Source organism: Prosopis cineraria, unplaced genomic scaffold (assembly GCF_029017545.1).
Source record: "Prosopis cineraria cultivar Desert tree isolate PC_DT_omini unplaced genomic scaffold, ASM2901754v1 PC11, whole genome shotgun sequence".
In the NCBI taxonomy this organism is placed as follows: Eukaryota; Viridiplantae; Streptophyta; class Magnoliopsida; order Fabales; family Fabaceae; genus Prosopis; species Prosopis cineraria.
In genome coordinates this window covers 41,613,097-41,623,031 of record NW_026555342.1, presented here as the reverse complement: position 1 = coordinate 41,623,031, position 9,935 = coordinate 41,613,097, and positions in this window count along the sequence as shown.

The following is a 9,935-nucleotide window of genomic DNA, read 5'->3' as shown; positions in this document are numbered from 1 at the left end:
ATTATAATCGAGAATATTTTCATTATATACTACTCAGTTTTAGAAAAAGAGATAGAAATATTTTTTTATTGAGTACCCTTATTGATTGAGCACATTGAATATGATTGCTTTATAGCTTAAGGAAGGATTAATTATTTTAATTCATGCACGGAAAAAATACTAATAAGTTTATTTACACACAAGCATGTCGAAAAGAGATGGAATCTTGATATTATATAGACCCATGCATGCTTCACTTAAATTAAAAGGCAGATATTAGAATGCTAGTTGCAAACAGTAGTACTGCTAGCCCTTAGTGTGCTATGGTTAATTCCTAGCTATCTTGGTATTCATGAGCATCTCACTCATGCTTGATATTTGTAAACTTAGTACTCATGCTTATTATTCATGGGTTTTGTATCTATGCTTGTTTTGTGGCTTCTAGCCATGCTCAATTGGTTATTTACCCTCGTGTCTGTGTGTCCATGCTTGCTGGTTCTTTACCCTTATGGATTATGTGTCCAACCTTTATTTGTTATTTACATAGTGGGTCTCTTCATTTAGCAAAAACTTTGATTTTTACAAAGAAGAAACTTCATACCTTCTAAAAGGGAAAATGCATTTTTGAGCAATGAGAATGAGTCTTAAAAAAAAAAGAAATTATTTTCTATAGAAATTAAGAAACCAACTCCATGCACATATTACATATTGCATTTTGATGAGAATGAAGATTTGAAAATTATTTTGGCTAAGTTTTATGAAGGAAAGAGAAAACTTAAATATGACTTTTAAACAATAAAGAAGTGTTTATGATAAGGATGGACTTGATTACACAACTTCTTTATGATTTTTAAATCATGTTGCTACAAGAAGAATGTCTTGAGTGAAAGCATTTCTAAAGGGGTCTACTAACCCACAAGGACCTAAACAAATTTGAGAATTTAAGAAAACTTCACATTATTGTAATGACTCTTGTGGAATAGTAGAGGCAAATGGTGCTTGGATTCTAAAGTCCTAATTCAATGTAGACTTCACCATTCCTAATCACACAATCATGAATACAATCACATATCAAAATCAGAGCAATAGCCCTTTATTTGTTTTCAAATCATAGAATCTTGACTTCTTAAAAGACATAATCAAATAAGAGGGCTAGCAGAAGTGCAATACATAATTCAAGACTCAAAAAGGCATAACATCTCTACTCTAGAAAGGGCCATACACTGTGGCTTATACCACATGCACCATAGTATGTGGTATAAAGAAACGTGATATGTTTATGTCTGTGCCATGCGTCGCGGCATATATGACAATAATTTTTGCTGTCATATGATAGCTCGGAAGATGAATTTTCACCACATACCATTTCCACATTCGACATCCAATAGGAGTGATTCAAGTGCCTACATGAAGCTTACAACATATACTAGCTAATAGAATAAGTTTGCATCTGATCTAATGGTCCAATCTAAAATTGAACACGTAGGTGTAAAAGTCACTTTTTCAAAAGAAATAGGTACCGATTAGATCTAATATGATGGTCCAATCTAAAATTGAACACAGGACCCAAAAAGAAAAGGGTAACTTTATTTGAATTGAATGTGAAAGAAATGACTCTGAAGAATAAGAAAGCCAAAACAAGAAAAAATCAAAAGAAAAATCATTTCATATATAGAAGATTTGATAGGAAATATCAAATAATCAATTCTTAGGATACACAAAAAGATTTATATAAGAAGTATCACTAATACTATACTACACATTTCAAAAAAGCTGGACAAACAAGTGAGTATACTAAGATTTCTGAAAACAATGTCCCATCAAATGAAGAATCTGGTGATGAAAGAAGACTCAATACACCCTCCGAGAACTATAAAGGAAAATATATAAAGAATAATTTCGGAAGGGTTGTCAAGAAAATTTAGAGGTGAAGAATGGACTGGTACAAATTTCCCTTCTATTATGAAAAGGAAACCAATAAAGGGACAATCATTCTACATGAAGAAAAGACTCTAAATCCACATGCAATGAAAAATCCTGAATCTTAATCTAAAAATTTAAAGCAAATTTAAAGTAAGATAAAGAGAATAAACTTTATGAGAGGATTAGAAAAATTAGATATGAGGTATAATGCTTTCTGTTAATTTCATAAGCATGCATACTTTCAAAATTTATTTATAAACAAGCATAAATGATTTCTTAATGCTTTGAAAAACTACAAATACTCTTCATTATTTACATGTACAGTTGTAGTTAACCTTTACTAGATCCAAAGACAATTTTGATATCATTTATGATAATTTTTTAGTGTATTATCTTAAGTGTGAAAGTCACTTTGAGATAAACATTAAATAAGTTCTTCACTCAAGTGTGGACATAGGGTGAATCATGCTCAAATAAGTGATCAGTTTTGTTGGTTGTTAAACCAAGCTTGGATATAAGAAGACCCAAACATGAAGGATCCTTTCGAAATAATGTATGTAGATTTGCCTTGATATGGAAAATCTAAATCAAGCTCAAATCCTATAAGAACTAAGCACGATTGAACAAGGCAAGTCAAAAATTCAAGTGATTAGGAAAGAACTCAAGCATGATCAAGGTTAGCATCGTATTACTTTAAACTATGTGTAGTATATGTTTACATGAATCAAGCTTGGTTCTAAGTGCTATAAAGCATGAATGAGCCTTTAGTGTGTATTAAAGATCAAACACAGTTGGATATTTCAAGTCGCATTCATGAATGAGCATGTGCCTACACTAACATTCGTCTGACTTAGCAACCATCATGTGCTCAATGGCTCAATTTATGATTGTTACCCCTCTTCTTTACTTATATAATCATATTTCATTAGCTAAAAATCACTTTTAGCAATCGTCTACTCTTATCTCTTCCTAAGAAATCATTCTCATCTTATCAAATTCTTTCTAAGCCTTCAAACTCTAGTAACCTAGCCCTAAAACCTCAAACATCCTCTTTGTGATTGGAAAAATGGCTCGTACCATGAAAACAACCTTTGCTAAAGGAAATAAATCCTCTAAAAAGAGAAAGAGAAGTGAAGAAATGATTGAGAAGGTTGAAGCTTCATCTTCACAGCATGTGAAGAAGGCTATAATACTAAAAAGAAGAAAGGAGTAAGAAATATGATCATCAAGGGAAGCAAATGAAGAACTCTCTGATGAGTATTAGGAGAAATTGGCTAAAAAGTTTGCTAGGGATAGTAGCAACTTATTTCCACAAGTACATCCTAATGCCTTTATTCTAGTTGCTGAGCAATATTCAAACCTCAGATCTATTGGATTAGGGGGCGTAATGAAAGAATAATTTAAAATCTAGAAATCTTAATCACAATTACGGGCTGATTAAATTCGTTTAAGTCATGGTGAAAAGAAAAGTTACCTTTTAAATGTCAAACTTCTTAAGCTCCCTTTAAGCATTTAGACTTTAGGAGCTCATAACACAGATTAGCTTTCTCTATCAATATCCACACAAATAACTTCCAACATGAAAAGCATGCTAGCACTCCAAATGTCCTTCATCGCTATCAATATGTTTTGCCTTCAAGACTCTTTTTCACTTTTAGCAAGCATGTACCTCTCTATATTATCTATAGATTAAGGTTTCTTTTTTTCTTATTTGTCTTCCCTTATGAATTTTTTAAAAAATGATAATTATTTTGAAAATCATATTTTGAGCCAATGAAATAAAATTTAATTTATGTCATAAATTAAATCTATGATATCATATTTATAACATCCTAAATTTTTAATCCTACGTTAATGATTGATTAGGAATGGATTAATGATTTAATGTGGGATTAGGATTTTGCGTAGTAAAGTGTTATTTTAAACCATTGAGATGTTATATGAATAGATACAAGTCAAAGAGCAAAATTCCAAAGCAAACGTGTAAGCATAGTGAGGATTTTTCCTCATTGTGCCACACGTCATGGCTAGGGATAGATGCACCATAGGGTATGGTGTAGAATTTTGATTAATAGGGACATGCCAGTGTATGAAAATAGAAAGAAAGAACATGAGAGGAAAGGTCTGGCATATGGAGAAAAGTAAGGGATGTGCTAGGGTAAGCATAAATAGGAGCAAAGACAGTGTTTCTGACCTATTACTTATCGGGTAAGTCATGTACTACCTTAACCTCCAATTCTACCGTATTTTTACTAATTATTAACTAGTAAGAAATTGAATTCAGGAGTTTAAAGGAGTTAATTTCTTACTCTATAGTAATAAAAAAGTTCTTCAAAACTAAATTTGTGCTTTATGACTGGTTTGAGTCAAAATGATAAAGCTTTGAAGCTATAGGTAAGAGTTACCCCAATCTAGAGGGAGAGTAGTGAGAGAAAATTTCTAGAAAATGTTAAAGCTTGGAATGAGGGGTAATTAGTGGTAATATGTGTAATCGAGTGTGAAACGTGGATTTAATAGCGATTGAGTACTTAAATATGATGATTGGCACTTTTTGTGAATAGAGAAATTGACTTTAGGTTGCCAATTTTATGTAAGTTCTAGTGTATGATGCACAAATTACAAGAAAGAAGCTTGAATAGGGTTGTTAGAACATAGGTAAACCCTTCTAGAAAATAGAAAGGTTGAGGTAACTATAGTTTATTGTGTTTATTAACTATTATAACTGCGTAGAAGAAAATACAAATTGATGAATTTGTTATTTTATGAGTCTTGTGCATGATTTTATTATTAAAATAGTTTAGCATGTATAATAGTTTGTGAAATGAGGTTTGTAAGGTTAATTAATTTCAAATGATATATATATATATATATATATCTGTGTGTATTATGACATTACATGTTGTGGCAATGTGAAAGAAAATAGTGAAAATTATGAAAGAGCATGATCATAAGGGGTGAGAGTTCACCCAAGATATGTGGGGATGTGTGTGTGTGGAGATATGTGAGTAAAAACAAATTCATATAGTTGGGCTGACACGATGGGACATTAGATGCAGCATTATATAGGCTGTTACCATAGGTAATCTGGTACAATATATTATAAGACTATTACTATAGGACATCTAGGTAGTTTAGCATCTCCTTAGTGCCCGATAGGGTACGGCTAGGAGTCAATGATGCTCTATCATAAGTGTGTAAAGAGGGAAACCATAGTCTGCAAGTGGATTAGATTACCTTTGGCTAGGTGTTTCTACCACCAAAAGTGTGCTCGGGTCAACAAGTGGTTGATCTAGGAGAGTCTATGGTTTTATGTCAGGGAGCATTAGAGGTTCGATGGCTAGATGATCATGGTAGTGTATAATTGTGTGGGAAATACTTTTAAAAAGATAATATTTCTTCATACTTTGATATATATGTGATATTACTTTATTTTTGTTACTTGAGCATGGTTATATTGTGGTAATAAGCATTAAATGAGCTATATTGGTTACTGAGATTTTTATCTCACCCATGGTTATTTACATTTCTTAGGCTCTGGTGCTAGTAGATCAAAGGAAAAGGATATAGGCTGAGTTGACATCTCTTGTGTAAGTCTTTGTAAGAATTGGTGTAATGAATTTGGTTATCAGTAGTTGCAAATATGTATAAATTGCCATAAGATTCAATCATGTGCATGAAGTTATATTTATGGTATGTTTTGATGAATTTAGAATTTCCTAGCCTTTGTGTATGTGTAAAAGATGAAATGAGTAGATGGACTAGTAGGTGAAGGTATATGTGGGTGAATATGAGATGGTTGAAGAGTATATATAGTGGTTTGGCCTTGTGTGGGATTAAAGAAGTGAAAATGTGATTTTGGCCCAAAGTGTGAAATGGACGGTTTACAAGCCAAATATGTGTATGTGTAATATATTGTGCATGTGTGTGGTCAATCAGGTGTGCATTTTCCATTTAGACTTGGTCAAGGCCTAAAAAGTTGCTAATGACAATTAGTTTTGAATTGAAAAATTTAAGTAGAAAGATTTTGGTAAAAAATGATCAAAATGCATTTGGGAGTCCAATTTTTGATAGAGATGTTAGATTGAAATGAAACCAGTGTCACTAGTTAGATTTTAAAATAAGCCTCATGTGGGTGTTTGAACCATCTCAATCGGACATCATATATGAAAATGGCATGCATCTGAATTTCATATCAAAAACTGCCATTTGGTAGTAAATTCAAGTGTGTGTGCCACGGTGTAAGGTACAAAGTAAGCAGCTGCGGCCCTTGTGCACATGTAAGGCTATCAATTAGGGTCAAGCCTGTCGGGCTAGCCCTTTTAAGCCCAAAAATAACTAGGGCCGAGCCACAATTTTAAAAGAAAAATGGTAATTCAGGCTTAAAAGGGCCAACCCTTTTAAGCCTGAAAATAAAAAGGCTGGCCCTTTAGGGCTAGGGCAGGCCCTTTTATTATTTTTTTTAAAAAATTATACTATAAAGAAATAAAAGATTAAATATATAACTCAAAGAAATGAACATATTAAACTCATTCATCCATCACTTATTCATTTATTAAGATTTAGCTGATAATGTTAGTTAAGTCTAATTTTTATTGGTATTAACTTTGATTTTGCTATATGATATTAGATTTGAATGTTTAAGTTTTTTTTATTGTTTTGGTTTAAATTGATTTAAATTTATTTTCTTAAACTTAATTTTATGTATAATAACTTTTTTTATGATTATACATATTTTTATAATTTTAAATTGAAAAAAATTAAAAAAATAGGGACGAGGCCCTAAGGGTCAGGCCTTCAGTCCTGAGGGCTAGGGTCAGGCCTTGTAAAAGGGAACCCTGACATATAATCAGGCTTATTAGTGCTAGCCCATTTAGGCCCTGACCCTTTAGGGCTAGGCTAGCCCTAATTGACAGCTCTAGCCACATGCCATGGCACATGTAGCATGAGTAGCGGTGCACGGTGTAAAGTTTTACTTTGTTTTTCTAGAATGCACATGTTTCTTTTGATATCAAATACCTGAATACTTATTGCTTCTGCTATGTATAGGTTTTGTGTTATGGGTTTTCTAATTTGAGTGATTTATAAAACAATTTGAAATCTTTTCTTGGGATCCTAAGGCTTTCAATATTTTTAAAATAAATGATTTTGATTTGATTAGTAAGATTGTAGTAGAGCACATGGTAATGTCAGTAAGGGTATTACAGCATTAATTGGTATCAGTTTCTCAAGTTTCAAGATCTGGTCATATGCTTATTTGTGCATTCATACTAGACTTTGACAACTTATATATATTGTTCATTAAACCTATTTGTTCCCTTTTGTTTAACCTTTCTATTACTTTCATCCTTAAGAGGGGAGAAAATGAGAAGAAGAGGTACTCAAGCTTCATGTAGCATTAAGTGTCTAGACGCCCGATAAAGGATGAACCTGTGCTCAAGGTTCAATCGGATGTGCCTTAACAGGCTGATAGAAGAGATGGCTTATTAGAAGAATTAATAGATATGATGATCGATATCCAGCGAATCGTGAGAGATCATGATATGTTTATGAGGGCTAGAGATCAAGCAGTAGAAAGAGAAGCTGAAGAGAAGCCTGTGCCGAAAGAAGCTCATAGTAGACCTAAGCCACCTCAAGCTTCAAGTAGTAGATAGACTATGGGAGTTGCTACAGATCTATCTATTGACTGAGCTTGGAAGTTGCACATGAGGTTTAGTCTACCTACCTTTGACTATAGTTTGAGAGAAGGAGAAGTTGAGTAGTGGATTGAGTACCTTGAGACAATATTTGAGGTGGTGACCTGTACTTCAGAGTAGAGAGTAACTTAGCCATAGTCTAATTAGTTGGAGCAACTAAGCGATGGTGGGATTTAGTAAGGCCATCTAGTGGCATGAGGTACTCTTAGGAAGAATTTAAGAAGGTATTCTTTGATTATTACTTCTTAACATCTTTCTGTACCAACAAGGAGGAAGAATTCCATGCATTCAAGTAAGGGGAATTAGATGAAGAGGAATTTATAAAGAGATTTAATAACTTATAAGCCTATTCTACATACTTGTATCACCACAATGACACCAAATGGAAGGCAAAACAGTTTTTAGAGAAGATGCGTCTAGAGTACAGGTAGTAAATTGCTTTGTTTGACATCACTACTTATGAGGATATGTGCCATAAGTTAAGAACAACTGCAAAGAGAGGTAGAAAAGTAGAGGCTAAGAAGAAGAAGGACAGTATGGGAAGATCTATATCTCTTTGGGTACGTCGATCAATGTATCAAAGAAGTCCATATATAACTTGAGCAGTTCTAGAGCTTTTGGGAAAGGGAGATTTGGTAGATGTTCTCAGTCCTGATCAGTTCAAAGAGGGTCTATGTAGAGGAATATTGGGGTCAGAATTGGGCCTCAACAACCTTCAAGGCAAGCCTCGAACACACCAGCTCCTACTTTTAACATTGGAAGGCTACCCTAGTACAATATTTATGGTAGATTCCATGTAGGGAGATGTTGGTCCTGTTTCAAGTATGGGAAGCTAGGCCATATTGCTAAGTATTATCCTAAGGTAGAGTTGAGATGATGAAGCAGCGATCAATGGTTCCAGGATGAGTGTTTACTGTGACACAAGAAGAGGCTAGAGCGTCTCTAAACCTGATCAAAGGTATAATTTTTGTTTGTGGTAATAGAATAGAAGAGCTATGCGTTCATTCATCTTAGAAGAATGTGTAGATAAACTAAAATTTGAGCTAAAAGAGTTACCTATGTTAATTAAAGTGACTACACCTTCTAGGTCCTCAAGTATTACTAGCAAAGCATGTCAGAAAGTTGAGATCACATTTATGGATCGAGTATCTGTGATTAATCTAATTTACATTCTCATGAAAGGGATTGATGTGATAGTTGGCATGGATTAGCTAGCAGGTAATAATGCTATGCTAGACTATGCCAGGAAGCTAGTATCTTTGCTAGTATTATTGGTAGGAACTAGTTTTACCGAGCAGCCTAGATTTTTATCATTAGTGTAAGCTGAGAAGTTGATTAAGTAAGGGTGTGATGCTGATATAGTGATTTATGCAACTAGCAGTGTGTATAATGGGGGTATTGAGAAGATTGGAGTGGTAAGTGAATTTCCTAAGGTATTTTCTAAGGAAATGTCTAGACTACCTTTGGAAAGAAAGTTGAATTCTCAATAGATTTGGTTCCTAGTACATAACTAATTTTTAAAGCTCCTTATCTGATGTTACCATCAAAACTAAGTGAGTTGAAGAAGTAGGTGAAGATTTATTTGACAAGGGTTTTATCAGGCCAAGCATATTACCTTAGGGTTTGTCGGTGTTGTTTGTGAGAAAGAAGGATGGCAGTTTGAGACTATGCATTGACTACTGATGGTGAAGAATAAGTACCCTTTACCCAGGACTGATGATATGTTAGATCAGTTGGTTAGAGCCTCAGTCATTTTCAAGATTGACTTAAGGTAGCTTTTTGTATGCATTATAGGCATTATGAGTTCCTTATCATACCATTTAGTTTGACCAATACACCTGTAGTTTTCATAGATTACATGAACCATATTTTCAAACCATATTTAGAGCAATTTGTTGTCGTTTTCATTGATGACATTTTAGTTTTTTTGGAAGATGAGGAATAACATGCCAAATATCTTTGGATTGTCCTATAGATTCTTAAAAAGAACAAGCTCTATGCCAACCTTAGTAAGTGTGAGTTTTAGCTAAGGGAAGTCAAATTCTTAGGCCATGTGGTATCAGTAAATGGGATTTCTGTTGATCCTCATAAAATTGATGCTGTGTTGAAATGGGAATGGCCTAGTTCAATTATAGAGATTTAAAGTTTTCTGAGATTAGCTAGGTATTATTGAATGTTTATCTAAGGTTTCTCTCAGATTGCTTCTTTACTAAATAAGTTGACCCAAAAAGATCAATCGTTTGTTTGGAATGATAGGTGTGAGACTACATTTCAGAAGCTGAAAGAGAAGTTGATTATTGCACTTGTGTTAATAATCTCGAATCCAAGACTGCCATATGA